The sequence below is a fragment of the Mytilus galloprovincialis genome, chromosome 5 (genome assembly GCF_965363235.1).
Source record: "Mytilus galloprovincialis chromosome 5, xbMytGall1.hap1.1, whole genome shotgun sequence".
Classification (NCBI taxonomy): Eukaryota; Metazoa; Mollusca; class Bivalvia; order Mytilida; family Mytilidae; genus Mytilus; species Mytilus galloprovincialis.
Window position 1 is genome coordinate 18543165 of NC_134842.1, and position 22049 is coordinate 18565213.

Sequence of the window (22049 nt, forward strand, 5' to 3'; positions counted from 1 at the left end):
TCTTTATTCCCCATTTCACTGTAATGAACTCTGTAAATCTGTTGCCTATATTAGCTACAGATGTCAGATATTTTGTAAGGTGTATTATAATAGTCCCATATTATTGAACAATATATATATAAGAACATATAGATATAGCAATGATTGTATACTGACAAATAATTAGACATCTAAATATGAGGTAGGTGTTTTTATGTACGTATTTTCAATTAATGCATTAATAACACTGATGACCAATGACAAATAAACAACAACTTAGAATACCAGGGTTGAGTTCAATATCGTAGGAGCTACGTAGCAGCTACATAGCTGCTACCAATATCTATGTAACAACTAGTCTATAGATACACGTTCAATAGTCAAAATCTACGTAGCACTACGTAGCCGCTACGATATTGAACGCAACCCATAGCACACAATTTTAAGGTCAATCACTTGCAGTGACTTTTATATAAATTTTATATAAACACCATCATTGTTCTTGGAAAATTGATCAATCTCAAAGATAAATAAGGATTGTCAACAAGATAATTCAGAACAGTTAAGAACATTTGGAAGACGGTTTTAGACTGCACCGAACGAGACATTATTAAATAGGTTCTATGGTAAGCAATATGACAAAAAGAAACTATTGACGTCACCATGAACGTCTTGAGGATATTCTTTATGCATGTTTTCCAGTAATGTTAGGATGTTATGTGCATAAATATAATAGAATGCAACGAAAGGTTATGGCAGAATTGTCAGGAATAAACCCATAAAAAGTTGATTGTTGTATTTAAGTTCGCGTTAATCAGCATAAATGAAGTAAAGTTTATAAGTTATCATAAGTTTATAAGGATAACTTACATATAATACCGCAGTCCCACTAGGCCACGATCGCACTACGATCTTTGAAAAAAATGAAAATTTTGATGATCATAGTACGATCGTGTAGATCGTAGTAAGGTCGTATCACGGTCGTGGTGAGGTCTTCAAGATCGTGAAGGGCGTGGCAAACGTTGAACATGTTCAAAACAATCGTGGTGCGGTCCTGGCGAAATCAGGTCGTAGTAGAAGCCCTAGCGTAGTGAGAGCGCACTAAAATCGTAGTAAGATCGCAAAGGTCGCTGTACAATCGTGGCGAAAGTGTGATTCTATTCGGAGAGACTGCGCTACAATCTCACAGCGACGTTATCACGACCGCACTACGACCATCACATTCTCACCGAGACCAAACTACGCTTCAATTATGACTATACCACGCTGTTCACGACCATAGTATGATTCTAGTACGCCCTTGTCGTCCTCATCACGCTCTTCTAACGACCTGACTACGTTCACACTACGACCACCATTCTCATTGTCATTTTCACATAAAATATACAAAAAAGCTCCCAAGATTTTTTTTGTCTGAATGTAATTATCTACTTGCTCTAACGGCTCAACTATGCTTCTCATTTTTAGCTCACCTGGCCGGAAGGGCCAAGTGATCTTTTCTCATCACTTTGCGTTGGTCGTCCGTCGTCGTCGTCGTCGTCCGGCGTCGTCTGTTAACTTTTACAAAAATATTCTCCTCTGAAACTACTGAGTCAAATTTAACCAAACTTGGCCACAATCATCATTGGGGTATCTAGTTTAATGTGTCCCGTGACAAGGCAAACCAGCCAAGATTTTGGCTTATAGCTCTGAAACCAAAGCATTAAGAGCAAATCTGACATGGTGTAAAATTGTTTATCAAGTGAAGATCTATCTACTCTGATATTTTCAGATGAATCAGACAACCAGTTGTTCGGTTGCTGCCCCTGAATTGGTAAATTTAAAGAAATTTTGTCATTTTTGGTTATTATCTTGAATACTATTATAGATAAAGATAAACTGTAAACAGCAATAATGTTAATCAAAGTAAGATCTGTAAATAAGTCGTCATCACCAAAATGGTCAGTTGACCCCTTAAGGAGTTACCGCCCTTTATAGTCATTTTTTACAATTTTTCATAAATTTTTGTAATCTTTTACAAAAATCTTCTCCTCTAAAACTACAGGGCCAAATTTAACCAAACTTGGCCACAATCATCATTGGGATATGTAGTTTAAAAAAATGTGTCCTGTGACCCGGCCAACCAGCCAAGATGGCCGCCATGGCTAAAAATAGAACATATGGCTACAAAGCTGTCAGGAGCCTCTGGCCTTTGTTAGTCTTGTATTATTTTTATTTTAGTTTCTTGTGTACAATTTGGAAATTAGTATGGCTTTCATTATCACTGAACTAGTATATATTTGTTGAGGGGCCAGCTGAAGGACACCTCCGGGTGCGGTAATTTCTCGCTACATTGAAGACCTGTTGGTGACCTTCTACTGTTATTTTTCTATGGTCGGGTTGTTGTCTCTTTGACACATTCCATATTTCCATTCTCAATTTTATTTTTTACAGAGTTTGTCTTTAGTGCCGTGTGAAGAGAGTGCCTCCCCGTGCTTAAAGTTTATGCTCTTATAATATACTAGATTATGGAGTGTGTGTCCGAGCGGGAACTTCTCTAGTTCATTAGTTTAGGAATATTTATCAAAAAGTAGTATTTCAATATTCAGCCCCATTCTACTACTTAATTTATTGTATGCTGGTTCATATTCTGGACGCCAGTCTTTGCTCCTTTATAATATAATTCACAAACAAAAAACAAATATGAAGCTTAGAAATGGAAACATATTAAATACTTAACTCGTTCAAAGGGTATCTACACGTCCCAATTTTCAAAATCGGTTAATACTACCATCGCTAACATTTTTAACAATAAAAATCGTGGTTACCCTTCTATCGATAAGTGTCATGCCAAAAAATGACTTAAGTGTCCCCGTTTTTCCACCAACAATACGGTAAGGTCCACGTTTAATGGTCGCACATTTAAATTTTGAAACTGATATAACTCGAAAAACAAACAGTATTATTTATTTACTCACATGAAACAAACCGGGATGTGGTATTCAGTACGTAGGTGAAACTGGACGATATTTATCTAAACGCACTCAAGAACATCTGTATCGTTTTAAAAGACCCAATAAATTCAAAAGTATCATTTATCAACACCTTAAGAAGCACAATCACCCTATTAAATATTTAGCAGTTCAACCTTTAGAAGTAGTAAATAAGCAGCCTGGTGAATCTTATTCAAAGTTTGTACGATCACGGAAAATAATTAAATTAAATTGGATTAAAAAAAAAACAGACAGTCTACCCTCTTGGTCTTAATGATAATATCATGGGAATTGGTAATATATCAAGAACCGATTCCGTTAACATTTTGGATATAGTTTCTACAACTGTTCGTAAAAACCGTTCTCACGGTCGTAGAAAAAATCGCAATCAAAGAAAATTTCGGACCAATCATACCAATATTTGGGACTTAATTTCTATTTCAAAAAAAAAACAACGGCAGACATTATCTGTTAATAAAGCTCTGATCATTAACGGTTTTATAAGTTAAATAAAATTTTGGAGGATTGCAACACAATTTCATATAGCAGTCCTAGGTATGAAATTGTTCAAATTATTATGGCATATTGTTTTTCTAAACTATTTCCCAAAATTGATCGCCTTGAAGATCATAAAAAACATTTTAATAAAATAAAGTATGTCAATAAAGGTTTTGATTTTGTAAATATTGCCGGTATATTTAACGACCATTCTGTTAAAGAACAAATTCCTGGATATTTTGACAATACTGAGGAACTCTCTCTTATTTGTTATATTTACAAGAAATCTACCCGGAAATTTGTGTTTAATGATAGCCAATTGTGTACAGATGTTAATATCAGTGAAAATACACCTACTTCATGTAATTGTAGTAATTCCGAATACATTTATGGACCCATTTCCCATGTTATAACAGGAGATCTTAACATCGTTCAAGACCGAGAGTTAAAATCATTCATCAGTAAAGGACCTAAATATCGTCCCCCGTCAATTATTAATTGGAATGAGTGTCGTAATATCATCCCCGACTCACTCCGTACTTACTGTTTGAAATGGATAAAACGGGAAAAAGTTGGCAAAAAATCTTTGGACTCATTTTAATTCAGTAATGAACATAGTTGATATACGTATTCAACATTTTAAAGAACATTTTAATAACAATACCACAATAAATCTATTTCTCGTATCAAACATAAACTAAAAGAACTAGCCAAGGAATTTGTTTTTGTCCCGTCCGATAAAGCTGCTAATAATATTATTATTGTTTGACGTAAATTTTACATTGAGCTTCTGAAAAAAGAAATCACTAATTCACCAACATTCAAACTGACTCCTTTTTCAGAAAACGACATCTGTAACAAACATAAACTTTTAGCTACCGCTTTACAAGCAGAACCAAATACAATGAAAGTCCCAACTATGTATTGGCTTCCGAAGCTACACAAAATACCTTACAAATAAAGATTTATTTCGTCTTCAAGCCATTGTTCCACTACTAAATTGTCTATTGGTTACAAGAGCGCAATTATTTGTTTACATTCAACCGACAACTTTTTTACCCCACTCAGAAAAAAAAAACTTTGAAGCTCCTGATTGTATGATGCAAGTTGGAACTATTTTTTATTTGAAAGCTTATCCATTTAGGTTTGAAAATTGTTGAAAATTAAATTCATAATTCACAATGTGTAGAAGATAGAATTTTTTAATTAACTGAGGATCCATTCAAAATTAGCCTTTCCAATTTAGTGCGAAATTAGGAAGCTTCCATAACAACTGCATTTTAGGGCACATTTTGCCGCATGACCATATACTTTTTTTTTGCTGTAATAAAAGGCTGACATCTATAGTCTCAGGAACTGCTACCCATTTTTTTCTAGTTTGTTTATTATTCAAGAAATAAATTTTTTGAATACCACTGGGGTCCTATGGAAAATGCATTACACATAATTGCGCTCTTGTAAACGATTCTTCTTACCAGTACACTTGGTACAATCAAAAACCTGATAATAAATTGTTAAAATAAGGCCTTCAAAAATAGTGGAATTAATTACTTTTGGAGTGTCAAGAACTCGTTGGAAGTACTTGATAAATTGCATGCTTATATTGGTGATTTTGAATCTGTTCAGTTTTGATTTTTCTACCCTGTTTACCACATTGCCTCACATTCTCATTAAGAGAAAATTCACACACCTAATTAAATGGGCATTTAAAAAGTCAGAATGTGAATATATATGTTCAAACTCTTTTAGGTCATTTTTTAGTAGCAATAAACAAAAAATATATATATCAATTGGACATGCTTTGATACTATATCTGCCCTTGAATTTTTACTAGATAACATTTTTGTTCGCTTTGGAGATTCCGTATATCGTCAGGTTGTCAGAATTCCAATGGGGACTAACTGTGCACCACTTATTGGTCCGAGACCACAATTGTCGTCCCTTGATTTTCGTTGTTCACGAATATAGTCCCTAGTGTTGACAGTGGGTTACTTGCCATTAATTTTTATACCCCTTCCAAATTAATTTCTCCATGTTTAATGCCTCAAATTGCAAGTAGGGGGGTGAAATTACACTGTAAAAAAAATTGGGTCCAGAATTTTAAAGGAAAGTAGTGATTAGTCCAGCTGAAAAAGGTTGAAAATTAGCACTTCTGAAGCTGTCAAAAGATTTCAAGACGCCCTAAACATAAAATTGTTCATATTTTGAGTTAGAGCTGATGAAGTTTTCTATAATTTTGATATAATTTGTCCCAAAAGTAGTACAACACACTGTAAAAGTTTCTTCGAGAAAGCGCAGGTGGGACTTTTTTTATTTTCATTTATGTTCTTAAAGAAATGCACTACGAAATAATTGTGGTCTCGGACCTATTGCGGACCTGTTTTTGTATTGCTATGCGTTACAATTTATGACTAAAGTCAGCAAATACCCATCGAAACAACATCTGATTAAGAATTTTAATAATACTTTTAGATATTTGAATGACATTTTGGCTCTCAATAATGACGACTTCAGTATGTATACTAAAGATATTTATTCTGTAAAACTTACTTTAAATAAAGGTAATACTAACAAAGACCACTGCCCTTTCCTCGATCTTGATATCTATATCACCAACGGAAAGCTTAATACTAAAATTTATGATAAAAGAGATGATTTTTCATTTCCTATCGGTAATAATCTATTTTTAGATGGTGACATTCCCTTGTCACCATCTTACGGTGTTTATATATCTCAACTTGTACGATTCGCTCGTGTATGTAACAATGTTTTAGATTTTAACGAGAGAAATTTATGTATTACTGAAAAAAATTTACACCAGGGTTTTCGATATCACAAACTAGTCAAAACATTTACTAAATGTTATCATCGGTATAAGGACATCATTCGTAAATAAAGCTCAACATCAGACTTCTTATACGTTCAGGTATTTCACATCCAATTTTTTATGGAAATATTCTTTATAAAGCACAAAAATGTCAGTATTCACCTCAGAAACTAACACAACCTTTAAATAGACTTATAAAGAAGGGATATAGTTACGATACTGTTGTCAGGTCATTAAAGATTGCATATTTGGGCGTTAATATTGATTCACTTATAGGGTCTTTGCATCGGAACTAAGATAAACACATTTATTTAAAAACCAGTTGTTGGCATGACACGGGTTATGTTCTTCTCATATATGTTATGATGGTATGATACTAAACCCCTAACGGGAAGGATTGTGACTGATATTCATATGATGAAATCATAATCTTTCAATCAGTTTAATTGAAGTCTGGAGCTGGCATGTCAGTTAACTGCTAGTAGTCTGTCGTTATTTATGTATTATTGTCATTTTGTTTATTTTCTTTGGTTACATTTTCTGACATTAGACTCGGACTTCTCTTGAACTGAATTTTAATGTGCGTATTGTTATATGTTTATTTTTCTACATTGGCTATAGGTATAGGGGGAGGGTTAAGATCTCATAAACATGTTTAACCTCGCTGCATTTTTGCGCCTGTCCCAAGTCAGGAGCCTCTGGACTTTGTTAGTCTTGTATTATTTTAATTTGAGTTTCTTGTGTACAATTTGGAAATTAGTATGGCGTTCATTATCACTGAACTAGTATATATTTGTTTAGGGGCCAGTTGAAGGACGCATCCGGGTGCAGGAATTTCTCGCTACATTTAAGACCTGTTGGTGACCTTTGACACATTCCCCATTTCCATTCTCAATTTTATTTGGCTTATAACTCTGTCACTTAAGCATTAAGAGCAAATTTGACAAGGGGTTAAATTGTTTATCAAGTCAATATCTATCTGCCCTGACATTTTTAGATGAATTGGTTGTTGCCTCCCCCCCCCCCCCCCCCCCCCAATTGGTAATTTTGCCGTTTTTGATTATTATCTTGAATACTATTATAGATAAACTGTAAACAGCAATAATGTTCAGCAAAGTAAGATCTGCAAATAAGTCAACATGCCCAAAATGGTCAGTTGACTCCTTGAGGAGTGTATAGTCAATTTTTAACAATTTTCATAACTTGGTAAATTTTGGTAAATTTTTACAAAATAATTTCCTCTGTTAATAATGGGTAAAGTTCATTATAGATAGAGATAATTGTACAAAAATGTAAGTAGCAAGAACGTTCAGTAAAGTAAGATCTACAAACACATCACCATCACCAAAACACAATTTTGTCATGAATCCATCTGTGTCCTTGGTTTAATATGCACATAGACCAAGGTGAGCGACACAGGCTCTTAGAGCCTATAGTTATATAGATAAGACCGTTGGTTTTCCCGTTTAAATGGTTTTACATTAGTAATTTTTGGGCCCTTTATAGTGTGCTGTTCGGTGTGAACCAAGTCTCTGTGTTGAAGGCCGTACCTTGGCATATAATGGTTTACTATTATAAAGTGTTACTTGGATGGAGAGTTGTCTCATACCACATCTTTTTATATCTATAGACACATTTGTGTCATCTCTGCTATCGTTCACTAAAATATCGCCATTTGAGTTTTATGGACCAGCAATATGTTGTAATTTAGGTTGGATTGGTCGGTCCGACATCTCTGCTTGATCAGGATTCGTTATTTTGCTCCCTCTGTATCTACATCAATCCCTACCACCACGCCCACGTGTTCTTGTAGATGTTGGTGGCATGACTGTATTGTTAACGAGAAATCTACGTATTAATCAGAAATAGAAGGAATGAAATTGTATTGATATGGAACACGATGTTGACGTTATTGCTGAGAACGTAGTAAGATTGCGGTATGAACGTAATATAATCGTGGTAAGAACGTGCTATAATCGCAGTAAGATCGTGTTGTAATCGGATAACTCGTGGTATGGTCGTACAAATGAAGTGAGAACGCGAAGAAGGTAGAAAGATCTTGTTACGCGTAGTGAAGTCGCAGAATAAGCGCGATGAGAACGTGGTATAATCGTAGCGGGATCGTTGTAGAAGCGTAATGAGGATGTAGTAGCATCGTGAAAGCAACTGAAATTTACATTTTCATGCCGCTCATACCGCGACCTCACCACGATGTAAATTTATTTTAGATCGCAGTGAGCGTGGTGCGATCGTGGTATAGTTGGACTGGGGCTTAAAGTATCGAAATAAGCTAGAAATTAAAAATTCAAAAATAAAATACAACAGCGAACAGTTACATATGTGACAATACAAAACAGTGATTCTTTTATTTTTCCAAATAGTAAATTTTCCATTGAAATCGCAATGAATTCATTAAAGTCATATGAAACCAGTTACTGGCAAAAATAATATTTATCTAATTCTTAAACCAATGCATGTATATATCTAAAACTTAGTCTTCTATGCACGATTTTATCATATTTAACACAAACATATCGTATAATCGTCACTTTTTTTTTCTCTATGTCTGTTATGTTATGAAAATATGGCAGCTCAGTATGATTACTTGTCGTGTTTTGAAGCCGAAGTTTACCGATTGTCACCTTATAGTAAACAATCAACAAAGAAGCATGGATATCGATAACGTGTTTAACATGAACAACCAGATAATAGTTTATTTCAGTGACAGATCCATTCGTATTGCAATCACCATATATTTACGAGGAGGGTCGCGCTAAGGTCCCATTGCATAACTTCTTCTAAATGTGGACGCATTAAAGAAGTTTCTTCATAAAAAAAGTATATGTACATAAGCTTAAAAAGGAAAACTATCCATTTTATAATAAAAAAAACATATGCCTCATTTTTTTTAATTTGAGGTTTCGTATGACTTTAACATCATTTACATAATGACGCTTACGTTTTGTTCACGTTTGATTTAAAACTTAAACACATAATATATTGCAATTGGAAAGTCAACTTTCGACGAATACGAAAGATAACCGTTTCTTTATATCCTGACTAAAACTACTCGACAATTGCTTAAGGTGGTACCTTACACTACAGGGAGATAACTCTGTAAAATCAGGCTTCTCAATGATTAAAATTAGTGTTTGTCAAATTGCTATATATCCAACCAATTTTTTCCGAGAAAGTGATTGGTTCAAGTTTTTTGAAATTTTTATATCTTTTTCAAAGGTTCAAAGTAAATATTTTGTCAAAATTTTATGAAAATTAAACGAGCCAAATTAGTTTTAGTCAAGGTGTTGGGTACCACCTTAAGTGGTTTATTGTCGTCTTGTAAAGCCGAACGACTGTTTCATACGCCCTGAAGTCAAGAAAAAGGGGATTTGCGATCGGAGCTTAAAACACAATACTGTTTTCTCAATTCTAATGAAAACAACGTCAAATCATGCATTTAAATTCTGCCATTCGTCGTCTGTGAATTGATGCCATGAAAACTGGTGACACTATCCAATCAAAATGAACTTTACAAACGATAATGCATTATAATATTCGTTGTTTGTATAAATAACATTTCATGTTGCTGCGGTTTTGCCTACTCGAGAATGTTACAGTGTGTTTCAATTCCGACGTTCTTCTAAAACCAATGCTAGATAGAAATAATCTTAATACCATTTTTACACATACAGGACTATCAAAGCTAAAGAATACTATCAACATATAATCTCCAAATAACAACGAGTATTGAAGTGCGACAATTAATTGTAATAAGTATAATAATATAATTAAAAAAGAATGTAACTGAGTTTTACAGTTTGTTCTTGTTTTATGTAGCTATATAGTGGCGTTGCACCAGCGTCCAAGGTATGGAAAGTGTTGAGCGCTCAAAAAGATGTTGACCCCCACAATACTCTGTGTGTGCCTGTTTTAAGACTATAATCTTTGATTTAGTGGTTTTTATGGGTTTATGTCTGTCGTATTTATTTTTCTTATTGTTATTGGTGATGTCATTATTTCTATTCGTTTGCAATATTGAAATTTTCAAGTCGGGACTTAATATTGCTGCCTATACGGTATAGTTTGTTTCCTCATTATTGAAGGCTGTATGGTCTCCTATAATTGTTTATATTGTCGTCATTTAAATTCTAGTGAATATTTGTCAAGCATACCACATCTCTTTATTCTTATATGGTAAACAATATAGTATCACAGAATTTTCGCAGGTACCGAATGCAAATGAAAATATATGTAACCAGCTGAACCTTGCTTGCTACAGCATGCTTTTAAGAGTAAGGAAACTTAAGGATTCGATTTACAGCAGACACCGATATATGTACATATAATACGTTTATTTCGTATAAAATTCAGTCAAACAATGTTAGATCAGCAATAACAGTGTGATTTTAACAAATGATTTTGATACATCATTGGAGAACCACCTGCTCTATGTCAAGCGACTAAGACCACTCGTCCAGCTAGGCTATAACAGCAGTTTTGTAAGTCAAGTAATGTATTCCTTTATCAGAAGTGATAACAGTAGAAAATTATGTTTTCGATTTTCGATTTCCTGACGGTTCTGTTAAAATCAGTTACTCTATTCATAAAGAAGCTTAGCCAAGGCTTTACATATCTAACTGATCTGTCCGATATCAAACTTACTTGCCTGGTGGTTTAAGTTGCAGATTGTGCATAGTCCTTTTTAAATCAAGCACAAGATTTTCTAATCGAGAGCGTTAGATCTTCACATAATGAATAGGGTTTTTTTTTTTTTTATGAAAGATTGTATCTTGAAATCAAAGTGTGTTTTCTGTTAAGTCGTTGTCTCTTTATCAAATGGTTGCGGTCATATTGATGTATACGCCATACTCTTTGTAATAGATATGTGACTTTCGTTTTTAATAGTAAGTTCATTGACCTTTTTATGTTGAATTGCTGTCTTAATTTTGCACCTTGATATACAATCTTTTTGACCAATGATACAACTAAATAAGACAGACAAAATTATAATAAATATTAAATACAATATCTAGTGATGTAATTATTCACTAGTCATTCATAAAAAACAAACCAAAGACTTGCCATTCTTTCTTTTACTCTGGTAGGCTTTTTAAGAGGGCCTTTGAATTTATAATATTTACAGTATTACTTATTCAACAATAAAAATAAACAAAATAACAAGTTGTATCATTGGTGTATTTTTGTATGAATTATTTAAATGCAAAATCAATATAGCATTACATGCATATAAATACACACGGGTTTTATATAAATCATCGCAAGTTTGATTTATTATACAAATTCATTATGAAACACATGTTTTCTAACATTTTCGTCAGAAAGACAAACTAAATGTTTGACCTATTGATTAAAAGATATTATGGCTCACGAACCTGTTCTTCGATTAAAAGATATCGCGGCTCACGAACATGTCCTTATATAACCTTTGTGATTTATTTATATAAGCAGATACATCTGAAAAAACGCAAATGAAGGCAAAATAATGATAAATTTCACAATATTTAGTATATCTGTTTTTGCGGTCAATTTTAAATAGAAAACACGTATCATATAAAATTATAATAGCCACGCGTAAAGCATGTGTTTTGAAATACCATTTGCACTCCAGACCAAAAGATAATAAGGCTAAACATATAAACTTTTGAGGGACAAAATAGGTCTAAACAGAAAGGGCATACCGTCTTATCCGCGTGTTTCTAGAATAAACAAAAAACAACAGTTCGTTAACGACAATATCTTTCATGATAATAAAAAAATGTACTAGTATATACTTTTATATACGATTTGCATTATAAAACATGAAAATGGAAGAGTCAAAAGTACATTACAAAGTTAAATTCCAATGTTATTATTTTTTTAAATATTTGTTTTTTATTGAATAAACATACATATACATTGCTATTTATATTGTTTGTACTTAAAATCACCCAAAACCTTCAAATTAAAATGTAAACTTTACAATCAAAATTTTATAACTAAAACAATGTATAAAAAATAAATGAACATTCCAGAGCCCCATAAAGTGTCGAGTGTTTACATAATAGTACTGTGAAATCTGATTGTCAACAGTCCTCAAAAATATACTGGAGAAGGAGTTATTTTAAACTTACTAAAGATTGATAGATGGTTAAATAAGACACAAGGAGGGGTCGTTCTGTTCAAACAAATGGGCCATCCAAATTTAATCGCTTAAAAAGGCGTATCTCTTTTATGGCTTTTTAGAATTGAAATTCTTTCATTATCAAATTGAACTTAACATTGTACATTTTAAATGATTTAGAAACGGATTTTACATGCGTCACTGATAGGAAATACTGCTGTGCAGTGATAGATATTTTAAAACTCAGTAAGTGTCAACTCATACCTTGGGACAATAAAAGTTGATAAAAATGACTTGTAACTATGAAAAATTCATTCTTTGACGGTTGGAGATAGCTATATATAAGTTGTCTAACTAAAAAACAAACGTAGTTATCAGACTGTTCTTTAGAGAACATTATATCATTCATCATTGGAATTAAAGTGACAACCATTATGTGATTGGTTGCTGGAATCCACACGTCATAAAAAGGTAGGTTTTTAAAATGCTAATCTTATGTTGCTTTCTTAACATCAATGAAACAATATACTCTGTAGTAATTGAGTCTTTACTGTAGACGCGGTTTAAAATTGACATAAATATGGTAGTTGTCAATGCAACGTATATAAAATAAAAATAAAAAATCGACATGCAACTTCATTTTCTGATCGTATATATAAAAAACTTTTTTAAAAATATACTCTGTAGTATTTGAGCATTTACTAGAAACACAATTGAAAATATATATAAAAAGGGTAGTTATCAATGCAATGTACATACAATTAAAAAATTTGACATGCAACCTGATTTTCTGATTTGAATGGAACTTGATAAAAGTATTGAGTAAAATATATCGTAGAAATTTCACCTATTTCTATGTGATATGGTATGTTAAACGATTTATACCATTAAATCAGGTCGTATGGTCCAATTTACGGACTGTATTACTTTGATTATGCAAATCTTATGTCTTTCTTATGTTAAAAAACTTATATTAGCATTTGTGATCATTTGTCAATACCAGGTTTATAATGTTTTAAGCTGAAAAATATTACCAAGGAGAAAATAAAAACTATAATTGCCCGTGTTCTTACTTACGTCCGCATTACTTAAAAAAATAACATATGTTACATACAGAACAAGACGTATTTATTTACTAAAGAGATGAGGCTCTTCATCATAACTGTAATCAGAAACATTTGTGTATAAATGTGTTATATCTGCTGTAAATTTCAGAAGAGGATTTATAGGGGGGGGGGGGGGGGGGGCTTGGAAAATGTGAAAAATTTGATTGATTATATATATAGGGAATCAGCGAAGCGATCCCCCTCTTAGGCAGTCAGTGAGCCCCCACTTATGAAAATTTCTGGATTTGCCACTTAACTTTAGTATAAAACAATTACACCCAGTGCTTGATATTTAAAAAAAAAATTAATCCAGAGTTTGCATGGATATCAAAGTGAAGAGTTATATTTGTATACAAACGAAATAGCATCCTTAATATATAGAGTATACCAATAACTATATAAAGTAACTATATAAAGCCACCACATGGTATCTATCGATAATCATACAGTTGAACCACACATAGAGTATAAACATATAACAGTAGATACTTGGTATATCAACAAGACAGCACACCAACTATACAATGAAAGCATGTTTAAGGTCAACACAAAAGGTCGTATGACCTATACAAGTAAATAAATATATACCAAATTGTTTTAAACCTGAACAATATGGGAACTATTTTTATAGGACAGCAACCAACGACACAAAACGTCAAAAGACACATTGAGGTCAACATACGACCTTCAACAATAAACATGTGTTCATACATATTTTAAGCTGAGATCGCATCGACTGCCATTGAATAAATATTGTGAAAAGAATTTAGAACAGATGATCGAAGATCTGCTCTGAACACCAAATTAGTATAATGACAAATAAACACCCGTACCAGCCGAGATTTTACTGAAACATATACAAAATGTTCTAACGGCGCGTTTCTCCCATCTCATTTATCGAAATGGAATTGATTCAAACACAATTGATGCATGACCTTAAATTCAGACTAAAGAAAAGATAGTTCTTTATACATTGCTGTATATTTTTAATGTTCCTATATTACTGAAACTTTAAGTTAGTTACTTTCCCCTTTCTATGCTACCACTATGCTATTGAATATCTAGTAGACATTTATATAACAATAAACAAACAAACAAATCTCTATATTTGTCTCCCTAAACAAACAAATTATTGTAAAGTATAAATATAAACATATAACATGTTGTTAATACATTTCTAACATCTGTGTCAGCAAACATGGCTTATTATCCTTTACACAGTTAATTGATTTTGATTAAATGACTAGAGTAAGAGGTATACTGATCATGTTTCTTCTTTATTTAAAAATGATTTTTAAGAAAATTAACAGTGCCAATCATACAAATTCGTAATTCATCCATGGACACAAGTAGGGAGATTTCAATGAAATGCAGTTTCACAGGTAATTTCTTGATATTTACATTCAATTTACAGTCCACCAATAGCTAAAGACAAAACATTATTGCAGATAGTTCCTTGTTTTATTGTCGTAGTCTCAAGCAGTTTCTATGAGTTTTAATACATGCAATGCTAATAATTCATTTGCAATTTCGAACATATGTACTTATAGCTTGTGCTTTCAACGATCGGTATTCCACGACAGCTTTTGTGAACATATAATATTTAAATGTGATGTCTGGTTTCTTAAATGTTTAGTGACATGTTATGTACGTATCTAGCATATATTAAAAACTAGTCCGAACTCCGATGTTCAGCTTGAAATATTGTATAGACACTTTTGTGCTTTTGAAAAACATTTGCGTACTAGTTATAGTCCTGTCGCATAGGAAAAATCTCCACATCTCTTTTCTTCAAATATTATAATGAAATGACAAAATCTTTTAATTTCATATACTAGCATTTTAATACCTAAATTATTTAGCTAGTTGATCACGACCTTTTTCAATACCTGATCCGTAGAACTTGAAATTAGTAATAAAACTGAATGACGACACATTCCAGAATCTCACAATAAGGCGACCAATTGGTCGATTTTTTGTTTTGTAAAAAAGAAGTTGAACAAATATTTGACAAATACACGAAAGTATAAGCAGTTGCTCCTGAATGTGTCTTCAATCACACAAATTAACACCTATATTATGATTACTAGAAGATATTACTTCAATCAAAGTGAGACATACTTTATAGTTTTATTCTATAGACGAGGAGCGAATGAGGGCTTAGACTGGTTCTCTGTCCTTTGTCTGTTTGGCTTTGACAGACATAGATATCTGAGATACCCGTATGTTGCAAGGGAGAAGACCAGCCTATTAAGAGTTTGACATATTGAATAGACCTCTGTTTCTTGACTGTTTGTATCGTTTGTTTGCTGCATGATGTGACATACACTGCAGTATTCCTTTTAATGATACTAATCCAAATAGTGATTAAAAAAATAATTATAAAATCAACATCAATTTTTCCTGCATGACTGTTTTAAAATTAATGTTTTTTCTTTTTAATATATTATTTTTTGTCATTCATGTGACTTTTCACATTTATAGATATGAGGGCCTTTCGATAAAGCAGTTAGTTGTCTGTCATGATTTATATGTTAGTTATTTGAAAAAAAAACAAAGTCCTAATGAACAAAGATCCTATTTAAGTTATTTTAGTCGAAATTTGATAAAATATGAGATAAAAATGACGACTTTACGAATAATTAATGACGTCGCCACAGAAATTTGATTTGCTGTTTTAACATGACGATTTTTGGATTGATATAAACACATTATTCCATACCTCACTGTTTTGAATTCAGTACTTTTTAAACACTATACTTCAGCCAGTTAATTTCATTGTCAAAATTCCAGAGAGTTTTGAGTTGCTTTTTTTCAACTGCGCTAATCGATACAAAATGAATTGTCTGAAAAGAAATTGAAAATATCTAGATAAAAATGCAATGATTTTTTATATACAATATCAAACACTGATAAATATTGATGAACTATTTTATTTCACTGCGACATTGAACAAAACATCGTATTCCCCACTGGACTTCTCGCGCGGTTTACATACGGTAACCATTTAAACACTTTTTATACACTAAAATCAATGTTGATATCAGGTCTATGATCAAAATTTTTTTTTATTTATTATAAAATGTTATTATTTACTATTTATGCCATGTAATTATAAAAAGCAAGGGAGTATATATGAAATTACATTTACCTACAACATTCATTTTCCAGGTCTTAAGGAGATATAAAAGACTTGTTCACCCTCGAAAATACATTTACCTCAGACGATGCCCTCGGGAAAAAAGGAATTATAAAAGGGGGATCCATTTTTCCTAAGGCATCAACGTTACATGTATGTTTAGATTTTGAATTAAGATTTAGAACACAATACGTATTCTCTTTCCTAATACTAAACAAATAAGAAAATGTGGTATGAGTGCCAATGAGACAACTCTCCATCCAAGTCACAATGTAAAAGAAAAGTAACCCACAGCATGGAAGTAAATAAAAAAAAAAATCATTTTAAATCTTACATTAATTTAATTGTGGTGCTTACATTTCGGTTGAAAGCTGTCTCTATGTAAAACGTAGTTTACAAAAAGAGCTTAGCACTATCACATATGTGACCAGCCACGACATATCCAGGCTTATGGAGGTAGAAAGTCATTGTGAGAAAAACGCCATTAACTATATGTGACTAACCACTTCAAGGCTTAGGAGGGTACATTGTCTAAATTTTGCTTTTTGTATATTTATCTAGAAGATCTAGTCATGTTTTTGTGACATTTTTGTTGTAAAAGCAACGAGTCATTTCGAATACCGGTATGGAAATGAGACTGTTCTATGACGATTTTTATTTATTGAAGGCACTAATTTATAAAAAACAAAATTGTATTTATTGGCTCTTGGTGATGTTCAATAGCGTATTTGAATAAAATATCAAAGACTTAAATTTACTACAATACAAACAATTCTGATCTCTATTTTAGAACATGTAATTTAAACTTGTTGAAATGAATTTAGCTTAAAATTTGTCAATATAAACTTTAAAAATTCCTTTTTTTTTTAATTTAGATTTATTATGCATGTCTCTAAACATAGTATGCGGCGCGTAACAGTTTATGAGGTGTTCTCATATATTCATTTAATTCGGTGAATTTATTATGGATATATTTCAGACTTCATTTATGAAAAAAAATCTTTAGAGCAGTCTCAGCATTTTTGTTTTGTTTGTAGCTCTATTCTAGAACATGTAATTTAAACTTGTTGAAATATGTTTAAAATTTGTCAAAATAAGCTTTAAGAATTCCTTTTTTTTTAGATTTATTATGCATGTCTCTTTACATAGTATGCAACACGTAACAGTTTATAAGTAGGTGTTCTCTTAAATGCATTTAATACGGTGCATTTATTATTATGGATATATTTCAGACTTCATTTATGAAAGGAAATCTATAGAGCAGAAATTTTTTTTTTGTATCAATTTAAAATGTAGATTCAAATACTTTTCACTTCACACAATAAACTAAAACTTCTTCAAAACTTATATATGATGTATAATTCGGCGTCCGCAAAAAAGAAGCCAAGGAAAGTGTTCATCTCTTCTTTGCAATACGTATTTCATTGAATCCCGATATTTATCATGTTTATAATTTTTCTAACAATGACGTTCTACCTCCATAAGCCTGCAAATGTCATGGCAGGTCACATATATGTGAAGTATTTGCACAATATAGCCAGAAAATGCGCAAAGATACACTTGATCAGGCCTAGACTGAAAATTTATTAAGAAAGCATCCACTGCGACTATTCTCAATGATGCAGAGCAAAGAGAGGGATGAAGGGAATAGTTATTGCCTATAACTTATGATGGGCCAGAAATTTGATTTTTACAACAAAATTACATACTTAAAATCTGTTTGAACCTCATCAATACATAGTTTCTACTACATCCTAAGAATATTACTAAATATGAATACTGAATGTGTAACCTGTGTTATAGTAGTCTCAGGTGTAACTTGGATGGAGAGTTGTCTCATTGGCACTCATACCACATCTTCCTATATATATTCATGTTCCGTCTGGTCTGAACGCAATTGAACTCACATGACCCAATTTTGAACATTCTTGTGTGACCGTTTAAAGCATTAGAGTCTGTAATTGGGGATTCCGGAAAAAATGGGCGAAAACACTGACAATATGTTACAGCATTAAAGCAACACGTGACCAAACAATTCAAATAACAAGAGAGTACAACGCGTGCAAAATAATAAACATTAGGGATCAAACACAAGAAAAATGTACATTCCGCAATATGCACACTTATCGAATATAATTTATTATAAATCGTATGGTAGAAGTTTTTTCTGCTTTGAGTCACGTTCGTGCTACATTACAATGTGCAAACAATGCATTTTGCATATGTCACCAACAGCTAATTACATATATTACGTCTGATATTCATTCATGCATGAACAGCTCAATAAACAAGTTGTTTCTATGCATATTAATATTTTTTTTGTATGGTCTTAAATATATCATATTTTCATTATTTACAATAAGCTCAAAGTTATCAAAAGAACATAGTTTTAAAAGGTTTTCTTCTTGGCAGAAATTTTTATTTGGTAATATTTTTTTAAAATTTATTTATTAACATTCTCTGTACTTTTGGAATTCAGTCTGTTTGCATTGAAAAAGGTAGGTTGTTATACTTCTCTTTCGCAATTTTGAAATTCAGTAGTTTTTTCATATTTTGAAGGAAAAAAAACCAAATGCATTTAGATATTAAATCAAACTGACCTATAAATTCAAAGTAACATAAGAAGGAGGGCAACGGCATTTTAGAGACATAACATTTATGATTACCTCACAATTTTGAAGTCAAGGATATTTTGCTTGGGTTAATTAATTACTTTTAAAGCCAGAAGTATTGAAAATTGCATATTTACAAATTAATGTGAACCATTAAATATCTAGATAAAATATTAGCATCATATAAAATTCAAGCGGCTGTCGAATTTACTTTACTTAAAAATAACAAGATTTAACCGGATAGGATTTACATGTCTCATATGCCAGTTCGAAATTATTATCATACGACTGACCGATGATCTAACTTCTTCAAACCAAAGGATGAAGTATGTCCAGTGCACGATGTTTTGTCAACGTCGCAATGTCAGCTTTATAGTGTCGTTATTGTGTTAACAGTGTATCCTATCTTTATGTTCTGTACCTTTGTCACATCGTATATTCGTGATGTTAACAATTCGTAATAGGGGATTCGTGTCAATATCGTGTTTATGTTGTATATCGACTCTATAACTTTCTGTTTACATCGTTGACATCGTATACATCGTGATGTTGACAATATCGTTATTACATTGTCAACATTGTATAAATGTTGTGAACCAAGTCTTAATCTTTGTGTTTACATCGTTCACATCGTATACATCGTGATGTTAACAATATAGTTTTTACATCGTCAACACCGTATAGATGTTGTGAACCAAGTCTTTACCTTTGTGTTTACATCGTTCACATCGTATACATCGCAATGTTGACAATATCGTGTCAACATCGTGTTAATGTTGAATATAGAGTCCATACCTTTCTGTTTACATCGTTCTCATCGTATACATCGTGATGTTAACAATATAGTTTTTACATCGTCAACACCGTATAGATGTTGTGAACCAAGTCTTTACCTTTGTGTTTTCTTCGTTCACATCGTATACATCGCAATGTTGACAATATCGTGTCAACATCGTGTTTATGTTGTATATCGACTCTTTAACTTTCTGTTTACATCGTTAACATCGTTTATATCGTGATGTTTGAATATTGTTTAAACATCATTTACATCGTCAACATCGTATAAATAATGTGTATCAAGTCTATATCTTTGTATTTACATCGTTCACATCGTATACATTGTGATGTTGACAATATCAATAAAAAGTTTTTTTATTCATTTATATAATAATTATTCAATGAATTTTGTCGATTACATATATATAGTTTGCATTTTTATGTTTTTTTTTAACAACAAATATTTTAATTAAATGTGATGTTATAGCTCTAATTTGACACAAAATAGTGTCAACATAGTTTATATGGCGATGTAAACAATGTAAACACAAAATCTTTTTAACATTGTATACAATACGATGTTTACGATGTCAACGATGTAAACAATAAATAAGAGTTAAGACAATGTAAACGATGTACACACAATATCGTGTAAACATTGTATACATCGCGATGTTAACTATGTCAACGATGTAAACAATATATAAGAGTTCAAACAATGTATAAGATGTTGTGTCACAACATCGTGTTAACATTGTATACATTGCGATGTTAACGATGTCGACGATGTAAAAAATATATAAGGGTTCAAATAATTTATACGATGTTGACACAACATCGTGTTAACATTGTATACATCTCGATGTTAACGATGTCAACGATGTAAACAATATATAAGGGTTGAAACAATGTATACGATGTTGACACAACATCTCGTTAACATTTTATACATCGCGATGTAAACAAATGTAAACACAATATATTTTCTAGATTGTATACATCGCGATGTTAACATGGTCAACGATGTAAACAATATATAAGGGTTCAAACAATGTAAACAATGTTGACACAATATCGTGTTAACATTGTAGATATTGCGATGTCTACAATATTGATTAATCATCGTGCACTGGACATGAATGGAAGGATCATAGTATATCTGTGACAAAGCACAGAAACACGGATATGTTCCAAATGATAATGGATTCTTTCATCTACTGTCACATTTACACCGAGTTGCTCTTGAAACGAAGAAAGCCATGGGTTTCAATTCTGAAGAAGGATCAGCCTAGTCTACCCTGGGCGCCAAAGACTTTTTACTGTTTCTGACTGTGTGCGTGTTACACGGTCTTTATTCCACTGGTAGTATTTTGTACTGATCTATTCTTTTAATTGTTTTGTTTGGTCGTGGTATTGTTGTTTTTTTTTTTACATGTTATTTTTTATTGTAACGAAGAAACACCGGTTTCTATCAGTCCGAGAACACAGTTAATTTCTTAGTGCATTTCTTTTAGACAATAAATTTAAATTTAAAAAATCGCACCTGCTGTATCTCAAAAAGATTTTTACAGCGTAGTGTACTATTATAGCGGGACAAATAATATCCTTCTACCAGCTCTAACTCAAAATATTGACAATTCTGTGTTAAGGAGGTCTAAAATTCAGTTTGACAGCTTCAGACGTAATAAAATTTGACTTTTTTTTTAACTGGACTTAATCACTACTTAACATAAAGATTCAACACCCAAGTTTTTTAAACATGTAATCACATCTTCCTTCATTATACATACATTAAATATCAAGAAATAAATTGGGAAAGTGTATCGAATAAAACATGCAAGTTGTACACTGTTCACACTAGGGACTATATTCGTAAACAATGAAAACCAAAAACTGCATGTTTCCTTGGACCAAATGCAATTTGATAAATCGATTATCAGGTTGTCTACTGCATATTGATATTATTAAATGTCAGCTACTCGACACAATATAAAGCTTTTTTCAACTCGTTCGGTGCG

The 22049-nt window shown here is 32.2% G+C and overlaps 1 protein-coding gene across 2 annotated transcripts in view; it reads left to right on the forward strand.

Moving 5' to 3' along the window:
* The first annotated feature begins 12366 nt into the window (after positions 1 to 12366).
* The window catches only part of LOC143075317 (nitric oxide synthase-like protein), a 92605-nt gene continuing 82922 nt past the window's right edge, over positions 12367 to 22049 (forward strand). For both annotated transcript variants that reach the window (XM_076250696.1, XM_076250690.1), the window contains exon 1: positions 12367 to 12868. The gene's annotated coding sequence lies outside the window, so the exon portion shown is untranslated. The remainder of the gene's footprint in view (positions 12869 to 22049) is intronic.